Below are 11,285 nucleotides of genomic sequence, written 5' to 3' on the forward strand. Positions count from 1 at the left end.
GTGGTGTTTAGCTGCATCTATTTAGAACTTCAAATCCTCATACTATTTTCTAATTTTCCCAACTGAAATCCAAAAGTATGAAAGCAAGGATTTTTGTTCTCCAACTTAAAAAAATGTTGAAGAAATTCCAAAGCAGAAATAACACTTGACAGCACTTAATCATGTGCCCAGCCCCATTTTAAGTGCTTTGCATATATTAACTCATTTAGTCCTCATAACAACCCTGTGATGTGCGCACTGTTATTAACCCCAATCTTACAGATGAGGAAACTGAGGCACAGGGAGCTTCAGTGACCTGTTCTGGCCAAGTGATAGAGCTGAGATTCAGTCCAAAGCACTTGGTTCCAGAGTGCAGACATAAGATGTCTCTCCTAGAACCCAGACTTCTCAATACACTCTCTTCCACTGAGTCATTAGGCTTCTATGATAAACTGAAAGTCAGATGGCAATTTCTTCCTCAACTCCTGTTCTTCAAAGATATAATTCCATTTTTTCTCTTATTTTCCGTAACAATAATCCATCTGTACTTTAAAAAAATTCATCCTGTATTTTTTTTAATCCACACTATAACAGGCATATCTATCATATTAAGATTTGTCAGAGAGAATCATATCCATTTCAGGTTTCTGTCCATTTTTTGTGCACAGAAACCTAAATGTGCACAAAAAATAAACACTAGCGCCTCAGCCACCACTGGTCTTATAAATCCGTTGAATCAACAGCCCACATATGGGAGAAGACGAAGAATATGTACAAAGGAATATATTATTAAATTTTCACCATGATATTGGAAAAAGTGACTAATGAATTACTGCTCCCAAGTTAGACTGTGAAAAGGACAAACAGAATTGATTAATCCAAATTACCATACCAAATCAAATCAAAACAAAACAATTTTTAAAAATAAAATTACAACTCTTATGGAAGAGAGAAGTTGAAAATGAATAGGAAATAAATCTGAACTGTCAAAGGAAACCATTCATTCACTCATTTGATAATTATGGAGAGGTAGAGACAGAATCAGTAACCTCTTCACAGAGTAGAGCCTTGAAATATGAGTAGGGTTTTCCTCAAAGAGGTAAAGGGGGAGAGCTTCCTAGCAAAGGGATCAACAAAAGGTGTAGATGATTAGAATGTGTTTGGAGAATGGCAAAAAGCCATAACTGGCTGAGCCTTGTGGTCTGTGAAGGGAGGTGTAGGGAGAGGGAACCGCAAGCATAAGGGGACCTGGAATGAAAATCTTAGTAATCTTTATCTTGTAAGAAATGCAGAAAGTGTGGATTAAGTTCTAAAGCTGGGTGAACGTGTATATCTAGTGTGCAAGTTAAAGGCCAACCTCTGATGTGTTATTAAGTATCATATGAAGGACTCAAGAAGGAGTTCATTAGGTTCACAGATGCTGCCAGGTCTGGAAAGCAGGCTAAGATTGTGTATACATTGATGGACTGGAGAAACATTGTTTCAAAAGAAGTGAGAAAAGACAAGTGAGGAGAGGAAATAAGTAAGGACACTTAAAGAAGAGCTAGCAGAAACAATGTCTCAGACCATGCATACCAAGGGATTTAGATAATGACGTCTGTTTGCCCTTCCCTGCCCATCAGTCTCAGATGAGCAGAATGATTGAGAGGACCCAGTTATCTAAATCAGACTTTTTTGAACCTAGGCATGTGCCCTTCAAGCATTTTGAGTGCCTACTATGTTCAAGGCACTGCGCTAGGTGCTGATGAAAGAGATGATTGCTGCCATTAAGAAGTTCACAGTTGTACAGAGACATGGTAGAGGTGACAAGAAAACAAGTCACTGACTGTGATTGAGAGATTCTCATGAAGAGCTATCTGCATAGTTCTATGATTTAGAAAAATTAAGAAACCAGTCATTCAGAAGAATGATCTCATTATTGTTCTCTGGAATGCTCATACCATTTATTTCCTCACCTCTTCTAGAAAATTCCATTTATCTCTCAAACCTCATTTCTCTGGAAAGAGGTTACTGATGCTTCTCTCACCCCAGCTCTTAATAATCCTGAGGCTACTGAGGCTACGTGATCCTGACTGTGCGGTAGATAGTATGGAGGATGAATTAGAGAGGAACATACCTCGAGTCAGGTTACTGAGTGTTCATAGTTGTTTGCACCCTCTTTAAAACTTGCCATATTCACCTATGGACATAGTATGTATATTTTCCTACCCCAACGACTTTGAGCTTGGCCAAGAGACTCACTTTGGACAACAGAATCTTAGAGGACATGATATATGCCACTTCCAAATGGAAGGTTTAAGTGGGCATGGTAAGGCTCTATCCGCCTTGAGCTGCTATTGTCCATGAGACTAGTAAACCCCAGATAGAGGCAGCTCCTATATGTGGGTCCCAGAACGGGAAGACATGTGGAGCCCAATAAAGCTCAGCCAAGCCCAGCCAATATCAAGGTCAAGCTATAGTCCTCATGACATGTGAGCAAGAGATGAATGTTTTGTTACATAACTAAAATTTTGGGATTGCTTATTGTTACAATAATTGTTGACTAACTCTCAGTTAAAATGTTGTGATAATCCAGATAAGGAATGATTACGGCATAAATTATAATAGTGATATTGAGATTGGAAGAGTCAATAGCTATTTAGGAAGTAAAATTAAAAAGACCTTAGTAATGGAGGTGAAAGCGAAAACAAAATACAGGAGTGAATCATGATACCCAGATTTCTGGCTTAGAAACAGGGGAAGAGAAGCAAATGTTCAAATATGAAAGACATTGGATTCTTTAACGTGTGCAAAGAGAATAATGAAGAATAACTTAATATTGAAAAATATTTTAATATATGTGCATGATTGTAATTATTAAAGTGACTATCATCCATCTCTATTAAGCATCTAACAAGTGGAAATAAGCTTAATTTGCATGAAAAGAGGTTATTACACTCAAGAATGACACTTCTGACTAGAAATGTTGTTAGATATTAGAATGCATTATCCATGCTATTCAAGGAATTTTCTTTAACAGAATATATTTAGTTCCAGATTAGACATGGAATTTTCAAATTAATTATGAAGAAAGATCTTTTCTAGCAGTGTGATTTTACACTATTTTTTCCTAATTTTCAATGACTTTGATTGGGATAATTTCATCTCTCTGGGACTTCCTTTTACCATCTGTAAAACAAGGAAATGCTAGATGATTTTCAAAACATCTCAAAGCTTGGAAATAGTAAAACAGACCACACCAGTCCCACAGGGCATAAGAGGATAAACCCAGAGCCTGGGTTATAAAAGGTGCTATGGGAATTATGGGAAAGTGCCTATATATCATGTCCTTTTATATAATGACATTGACATAAAAAGTCACAGATATACTCCCTTTCTTATAAGGGGTTGTTTTGGTCCTGTTGCCTGTATTTTAAGACTACCTATTGCTTTAGCTGGAAGATTAAGAATCAGCATGTGCTTATTTATTTTTAGGGTTTGAGGAACACTGATTAGAAACCCTGTTTTTTCGTGTGTGTGGTTTTTTTTTTTCATTTTGCAACCACAGATATACTCCCTTTCTTATAAGGAAAAAAAACTAGTTAAAATTATTTTTGACATCATTAAAGTGTGCAAAAAACGGTTAAAAAATGTGATTTCCTGTGGCTTTTTATCCCTACGAATATAAATTTCAAATATTTAATGACTTAATCCTAGCTCCATGTGCCAATAGAAATAAACTTTATAGTTTGGCCTGAGTTGCTACACTTTGCCTTGGGGGGAAATATTAGGGTAAGCAATATGCACAGGACTTTAGACCGAGCCCAGCATAACACATATATGTAATACTCCTAATTCTTGGGTTTAACAATTGAGCTGCTTTAACAGCTATAGTTCCTAATAATTGGGTGCTTTAAGTACAATTTAACTTTATTAATTGATATTTTTTTTTACAAAATGTCTGGCACTTAATAAATATGTATCTTTTTTAAAAGAGCCATTAACACTTTCATGTCAGGCCTGTCATGGAGGCTCTGTAGATGCAGGTAGTTCTAAGTTTGACGCAAAATAACTGAAATCATAGCTTACTAATCAGTTAACAGCGTTTATGGAAGAGGGTGCTGCAAAGTCAGACACTGCATAATGCAGAAAAGGAGGAAATCGGTGTTAGAAAATACACTATGACACACAAGACCCAAAGAGGAAGTAAGGTTGCAAAATGAAACAAAAAAAAAAAACAGGGTTTCTAATCAGTGTTCCTCAAGCCCTAAAAATAAATAAGAACATGCTGACTCTTAATCTGCCAGCTAAAGATAAAGCAATAGGTAGTCTTAAAATACAGGGAACTGGGCCAAAAAAACCCCTGTAACCATGAATCCTGAAATAATTACTTAACTATCAACCCAACATTCTTTATGCCTTCATGACTAACTAAAAGTTTTACAGATTTTTGCTAGATTCAGAATTAATAGGAAATAATCTTTTTGAATTAAAAATGTCCAGTATGTAATTTTTCACATAGGTACTCAATAAATGTATGGAATGATAGATTATTAGGGTTAAAAACCCTCAACTCTGCAAACGAAAACTATTATTTTTATCAACCTGGCCTAACCTTATCCAACATGGAATAATTAGAGTAATGACTACTGTATATGCCAGAGATTCCACACTGATATTTATGTGTAAGCAAGTTAAGAATATTTTAGTGAGGGGGGGTAAATCAAGTAATAGTTATTTCAGGTCTTAGTCTCGGGTACTAGGATAGGAATCACTGGTCTTAGGTTATGCACCAATAATATAAATGTATAATACTACCAAACACTTATGCAGTGTACATGTGCCAGGCACTGTTCTAGGCACAATTGTGTGTGTGTGTGTGTGTGTGTGTGTGTGTGTGTGTGTGTATTCTCAGTTAATTCTCACAAAAACCCTATGTGGTAGGCACTATTATCCCCATTTTACAAATAAGGAAACCGAGGCATAGAAAGGTTGAGTAATTTGCTTAAGAGCACACAGCTAGTAAGTGGTAAAGCCAGAATTCAAAAGCAAACAACTTATCTCCATTATCCCCTCTCTTACCCAAAATATGATGTTGCCCCTCTAATAAACTAACTAATGTTTATTTCATTCCAGTCTCTCTCATAAGACTGGAATTTCTCCCAAGGAAAATTGTAGCTACTCAAGCCAAGTCTCTAGTGTGGCATATACTCCTTGGTATACTTAAAATGACTACTAATGTTAAAGGGAAATTTGCTTTTTAACACATCTGCAGCCCAAGCTCAATTCAATCTGTGCTTTCACCTGATAATCTGAAAAACAAAATGGCAAATTTACATATATTTTAACGATCACCATATTTTTTATCTGATTATCTAAACTTTCAATGAAAGTGAGTGAAAAATAGAGTCCCAAAGGAATGCAAACAGAATATAATTAGAGCTTTAGTTGATGTTCCTGTTTTTCAACTTTCATATACTCTAAATAAAATTATAATCCCCCTGTGTAAGCATTTCCATGGACAATGAGTTCTTGAGTGATTTGAGCAATAGAAACTTGTCAGATTTCTTATCAATATATATCTGGCAGTGGGGAAATCATGAAGTCCCTTCTGCCCGGACAATGCCCAACTAGAGGTGTGTTAGTCAAGGCACCTTTATGATGATCCTGCTGCAGGTTGGGCCTTGCCCCAATATCCTGCCCATCAAGAACTATGAAAAGTCTGAGATTTTTACCCTACACGCAGGCTAACAATTTAGCCTGCCACAGTTTCATGGATGATGGCAAAAGACATGAGACTTTGGGTTAGAGACAAAGGACTATTCTTCCCAACACAACAGGCAGCATGAATTGTCATGTTCACATCAATTCCCCTATTCCCCTAAGCATCACTGAGATGATAAAGGTGGGCCTGCTGTATGCTGCACATGGAATGGGTTGGCATCACAGCTGAAGAATCCTGAGCTTAGGAAACCCAGCAAACAAATTTGGACAGCAAACAATTCTGTTCTCTGTTCTGTAAACAGTCGCTATTGCCATCATCCATGGCTGTTTGCTATAAAAACATCTTTGAAAAGATAGTCCAGATCAAGAACAAGAGCTGCTGGGTGGCTCAGTTGGTTAGAGCGCAAGCTCTGAACAACAGGGTTGCTGGTTTGATTCCCACATGAGTCAGTGCACTGCGCCCTCCACAACTAGATTGAAGACAACGAGCTGCCACTGAGGTTCTAGAGGGGCGGCCGAATGGCTCAGTTGGTTGAAGTGCAGGCTCTCAGTAGCAGGGTTGCTGGTTCAATTCCCACATGGGATGGTGGGCTATGCCCCCTGCAACTAAAGATTGAAAATGGCAACTGGACTTGGAGCTGAGCTGTGCCCTCCACAACTAGATTGAAGGACAACTACTTGGAGCTGATGGACCCTGGAGAGACACACTGTACACTGTTCCCCAATAACACACACACACACACACACACACACACACACACACACACACAGAGCTGTCAGTGCCTCAGCTGGCAAGTCACAAGGAATATGAAAGATCCACAGAGAACTATCTTCCAATGTGCTTTTACAGCCAGAGCCAGCTGACTATAGCCATTAGCCTGTAACACACTGGCATAGCCAGGTAGCTCTACTGAATCAGGGACCAGGGTCAATTTGCAGAAACTCTGAGTCCCACCCAACAATTAAGGTCTAACTTTGATCCTCTAAACCATAGAAGCCTGGAAAAGCTACCAATGCTACTCAACCCAGAGACCAATCAGCCCTCCAAAATGACAGGAATAATTCAGTGAACCCCAAAAAAATGACTCTGCTAGGGATCATCTATGTAGTAAAAGATGGTATCCTATAGCATTAAACTGAATCCACTGAGGGGAGACAGATTTCTCTTTTTCTGTAGGTGAACTCCCTAAGCTCCTGGGCACAGGGAAACACACATACGAAATAATTTGGCTGGAAAAGTCTATAATTTCTAGTCATTTAGGATAATAATAAAAATAATAGTTTTGATTTGATACCTTTCCGTCGGTTTTGTAGAAAACCAGTAAGGATGAATAAAAGTTGAACGGTAGAATAAGGGAAGTGGAAGGTGACACGAAAGAGGATTACAAACTCTTATTCATGCCCTGCAGAAATTCATACTTCAAACCTGGTCAAACATCTGTGTTTGCACTTGGCTGTTGGATCAGTACATTCATAGGAAAGCATGTAGAACTAGTTATTATTTGTAGAAGAACAGGTTAAACCCTGAATGTTCACGTGGGATAGTGTCTGAAAAATGACCCACCATATCCCTGCATGGAAATGAGAGTAGTAAGGGATGACACACTCCAGCTTCCCTAGCAGGTCCCCTGTGGTTTAAGGACAAAAGGAACAGCAGGCTTCCGCCAAGCACATACATTTGCAAACTGCCGCCAGAAAAGTTCCCAAGGCCAGGGGCTGGTTATTGACAAAGGAGACAACTACAGACTTACCTATTTTACTCTCCCTTCCGCAGAGGCCCTGCATCTCAGGGAAAGCTACAGGATTCCTTCCTGAGAGAGCTACAGAACTCATAGTAAGGGGGGGTTGAGAGGAATAACTCGATATTTCCTTTCCATGATAAAAGAAATGCCTTTATCAGAACTTCTCTCCCATGTCGCTCAGAAAGCAAGGAAAACTGAAAAAGAGCTATCTTTTGCAAACTGGACCTTAAACACTTGTTTTTGGTAAGATGGGTTAGTTACCTAGGAATTAGAAGCTCACTGGCAGGGCTTTGCATGCCTGCAATTCTTAATCTATTCAAAATAATGTATGATCTCATCAAGGCGTTAAAGGGTAATTAGTTCAGTCACATCTGTACTTCTGTAGCTTTGAGCAAGACCCAACGAAGTCTGTCTAGATTAATTAATTTACCTCCATGCAAAATGGCAAAATGTACACTTAATACACCACGTAAACATGAAACTTCTCAGTACTGGATTTATCTGGGTGATGGCTTGGTAATACATATCAATGTCTAATCACTATGTTGTACATCTGAAATTAATATAATATTGCATGTCAATTATAGTTGAAAAAACATTTAAAAAGAAAACTACACTCTTGACATGTATGTTTTTGTGGGCTCCCACCTTAGATAATGTCAGAAATTACTCGTCTATCTCCTCCTTCAAAATCCTTAGTGAAACTGATAAGATCTAATATTTATAAAATGCTTCCTATGCTCAAGATCCTGTACTGAATACTGTTAAAAACAAGACAACCAGCCCAAAATGGAATCGCTTATGCTAAGGCCCACATCACCAGACTGAGATTTAACTTAATTATAGTTTCGGCTGTCCCCCAAATGGATCTTAGACTAATCAATCAGGATGAGCTCTAGTTAGGTACATGCCCTAAGGGAAAGTAACCTTGCAATAAATAACTTGCTTTTTTATTTGCTCAATATAACTTCCTCGTTTCTGCTTCCGTCTACCTACAGAAGTCTTCCAGTTTGTACAGCTTCTCAGAGCTGTTTTCTCTCCATTGGGATTGGATACTGCCTGATTCATGAATTATTAAATAAAGCCAATAAGATCTTTAAAATGTACTCAGTTGAATTTTGCTTTTTAACGACACATAACAAGGTTGAATTTATTTCATCCTCACCACACCCCCACTATGACTAAGTACATTTATTCAATTCATTTTTCAAATGATAAAACTCAAGGTCACAAACCTAGAATTTGGCTGAGAGAATTCATTTCAGGAACCTGACTTCAGAGTCCACATGCTTAATCAGTGTGTTCTATACTCTTATTTGAAGCAAGATCTTAACTTTCCATAGGATTTACCATTGCACCACTCTGGAGTATTAGAGATTTTGGTCCATTAGTTATTTATCTAGTTTCAACGGCTTTGAGAAATTATTATTTGGGGAAAAAAGATGAACTCAGAATGGATGTAAGTTAAATTTTTAAAAAAACATATGACTTTTAAAATGCCAAACTTGGGCAATATGCATGTATCTCAGAGAACTAGATATATGGGCACCTTTGGCTACATTAAGGACAAATAGGAGCAGGGGGAGACTAACTAACATTTAAGCATTTGTGTATTACAGCTTTATGTGTTACCTGACTTAATCTTTATAGCACTTAGAACTTTTCATTATCTCTATTTTTCAGATGTGGAAATTGACGTACAGAGGCATTTGTTAATATTTCAAATAATCATTAAATGGCACAGCTAAGATTTGAGCCTGGGGTGCCTGATGCCACCCCCACCTCCCACTCTCTTTTGACAGCACAAATGTATGATGCTTAGCTACCACCAACCCAAGTGAGGTGAGCTCGATCTAAATACAGCATCCCAGAATCTCCTAATACTCCTCACAATTACAGATTATAATGTGAGACAGAGGAAGATATTCTCAGTGAAAATTGGCTCAGGCTGAGCACTAATAAATCAAGAGGAAAGAGAAGTGACAGGAAAGATTGACATTGTGAGACAGTCCATATGTGTCTCACTCATGTGGAAGAGCATCCTGTGAGGAAAAAATGACATCTCCTGGCTGAGAATCACAATCGTCCTTGCTTGGCCACTTTGTACTACTGAATGTTAGCTAATTTCTCTGAGTCACACTCATGTCGTTGTAAACTGGAAATATTACTAACCCCTATCATATTACAGACTATATTAGCTTAGATCTGTTGCTGTTGGAGGGTAACAGAATATGTCCCCCCAAAATATTTGACTTTAGCATAAAGATTATTTTGAGCTGAAGGCAACTGAAAAGAAGCAGATACCATAAAACTCTCTGAGCTCTCCCGATTTGCCTAAAAGCAGGACATAAATTTATAAAGGTGTCCCCTCTTCCCTCTCTTAAGAGAAGAACAGAAATTAATCACTGGAGACAAATCTAGACTTTTATCGGGCATCAAATGAATCTATGTAACAAACCTAACTAGCCCTTCTCTACCATTATTTGCCTGCCCATAATTTGCCACCAGTAGCTGAGGAAAAAAATTTTTTTTCTTCTACCTTTCTAAGCTCTTTTGGCTGGTCTAATGATCAAATTGACATGAGACAGATTAATAGGAGAAAATAACCAAATTTATTATGTGTGTACATACAGGGATTTCCTAAGAATACGGGACCTGAGGACAAATAGGGGAACTGAGACTTATATTCCATTCTGGACTATTCAGAGCAGGGGGGGCGGGGGGGCTCTGGGACTTCAGAGGGAAATTAGGCAATTCACAGATAGATGAGAAGAGCTAATATTTGATAAATTCTTGCAGGTCACTCAGAAACAGTGGCACAAGAGGGAAGCCTACCAAACAGAAGCTGCTAGATTCTCCCATCTGTCACACTTAGTTCATATTATGCTAAGGTGATAGCTCCCTCCCTTTAAGCAGGTTTTTCTGTCTGAATTCCTTTAGGCAGGTAAGGAAGAGGATCAAAGTTTCTTTCTGAATCTTGTGTTTTTTTAACCAGCTAAAAATCAATATCCCAAAAGACATATTTTGGGGTTGTAGAACTTTGCTCTCCCTCAGTGACATACCATTACTTTTGCCATGTTTTGTTGGTTAGAGGCAATAGATCCAGCCCACAGTCAAGGAGGGAATTACATAAAATGTGAACACGAGGAAGTGAGGATCATTGGTGGTCATCTTGGAAGTCTGCTTACCACAGTCAGGCATGGGACTGGGAATCCAACGAGGTGATATATTTGAAAGCACTTAGGAAACTCGTAAGGTTAGAGTTGCCATCCAAACATGGCATTTCCCAACAGCTCAAATTTTTCATAATGAGAATTCGATATAATTCCATTGATTAATTACATCAATTTCATTCCATGCCTATTGGTTAGAATGTGAGCTTGATCAGGTATTTGCACTGCGTACTTGAGAAAAGAGCTGCCCAGGAACACACAGCTTCTTTGTGGGAGTGGCTGGAAACTAGTTGAGGCATTAGGACTATGCTACAGTTTGTTTTAATCTTGTGCAGTTTTTTAAAAAGCAGGTTATGTCAATTTGGGATTTTACAAAAAAAAAAAAAAAAGGGATTATAAATAATAATGATCTAGGAATTCATTGATTTTGTTTTGGTCTTAAAGTGCAATTTCTATCATTCTCTGTAACATTAGATTATCATTTCCTAAGTTTTGATTAACTCCTTTATTTTAGTTTGTTATAGCAAAATACACATCTATAAAACTCTTATAATTGAATTTCCTGCAGGAAAAAGAAATGGGCTTCTGAAACTTTGTAGTTCCTAACCCCTTTTTAACCAATCCATTTAACCCATTGCAACTAATATTTTGTCAAACATTTATGAATACACAAGGCTTCTTAAGAACC

The sequence above is a fragment of the Rhinolophus sinicus genome, chromosome 2 (genome assembly GCF_057876585.1).
Source record: "Rhinolophus sinicus isolate RSI-liver-muscle chromosome 2, RSI-T2T, whole genome shotgun sequence".
In the NCBI taxonomy this organism is placed as follows: Eukaryota; Metazoa; Chordata; class Mammalia; order Chiroptera; family Rhinolophidae; genus Rhinolophus; species Rhinolophus sinicus.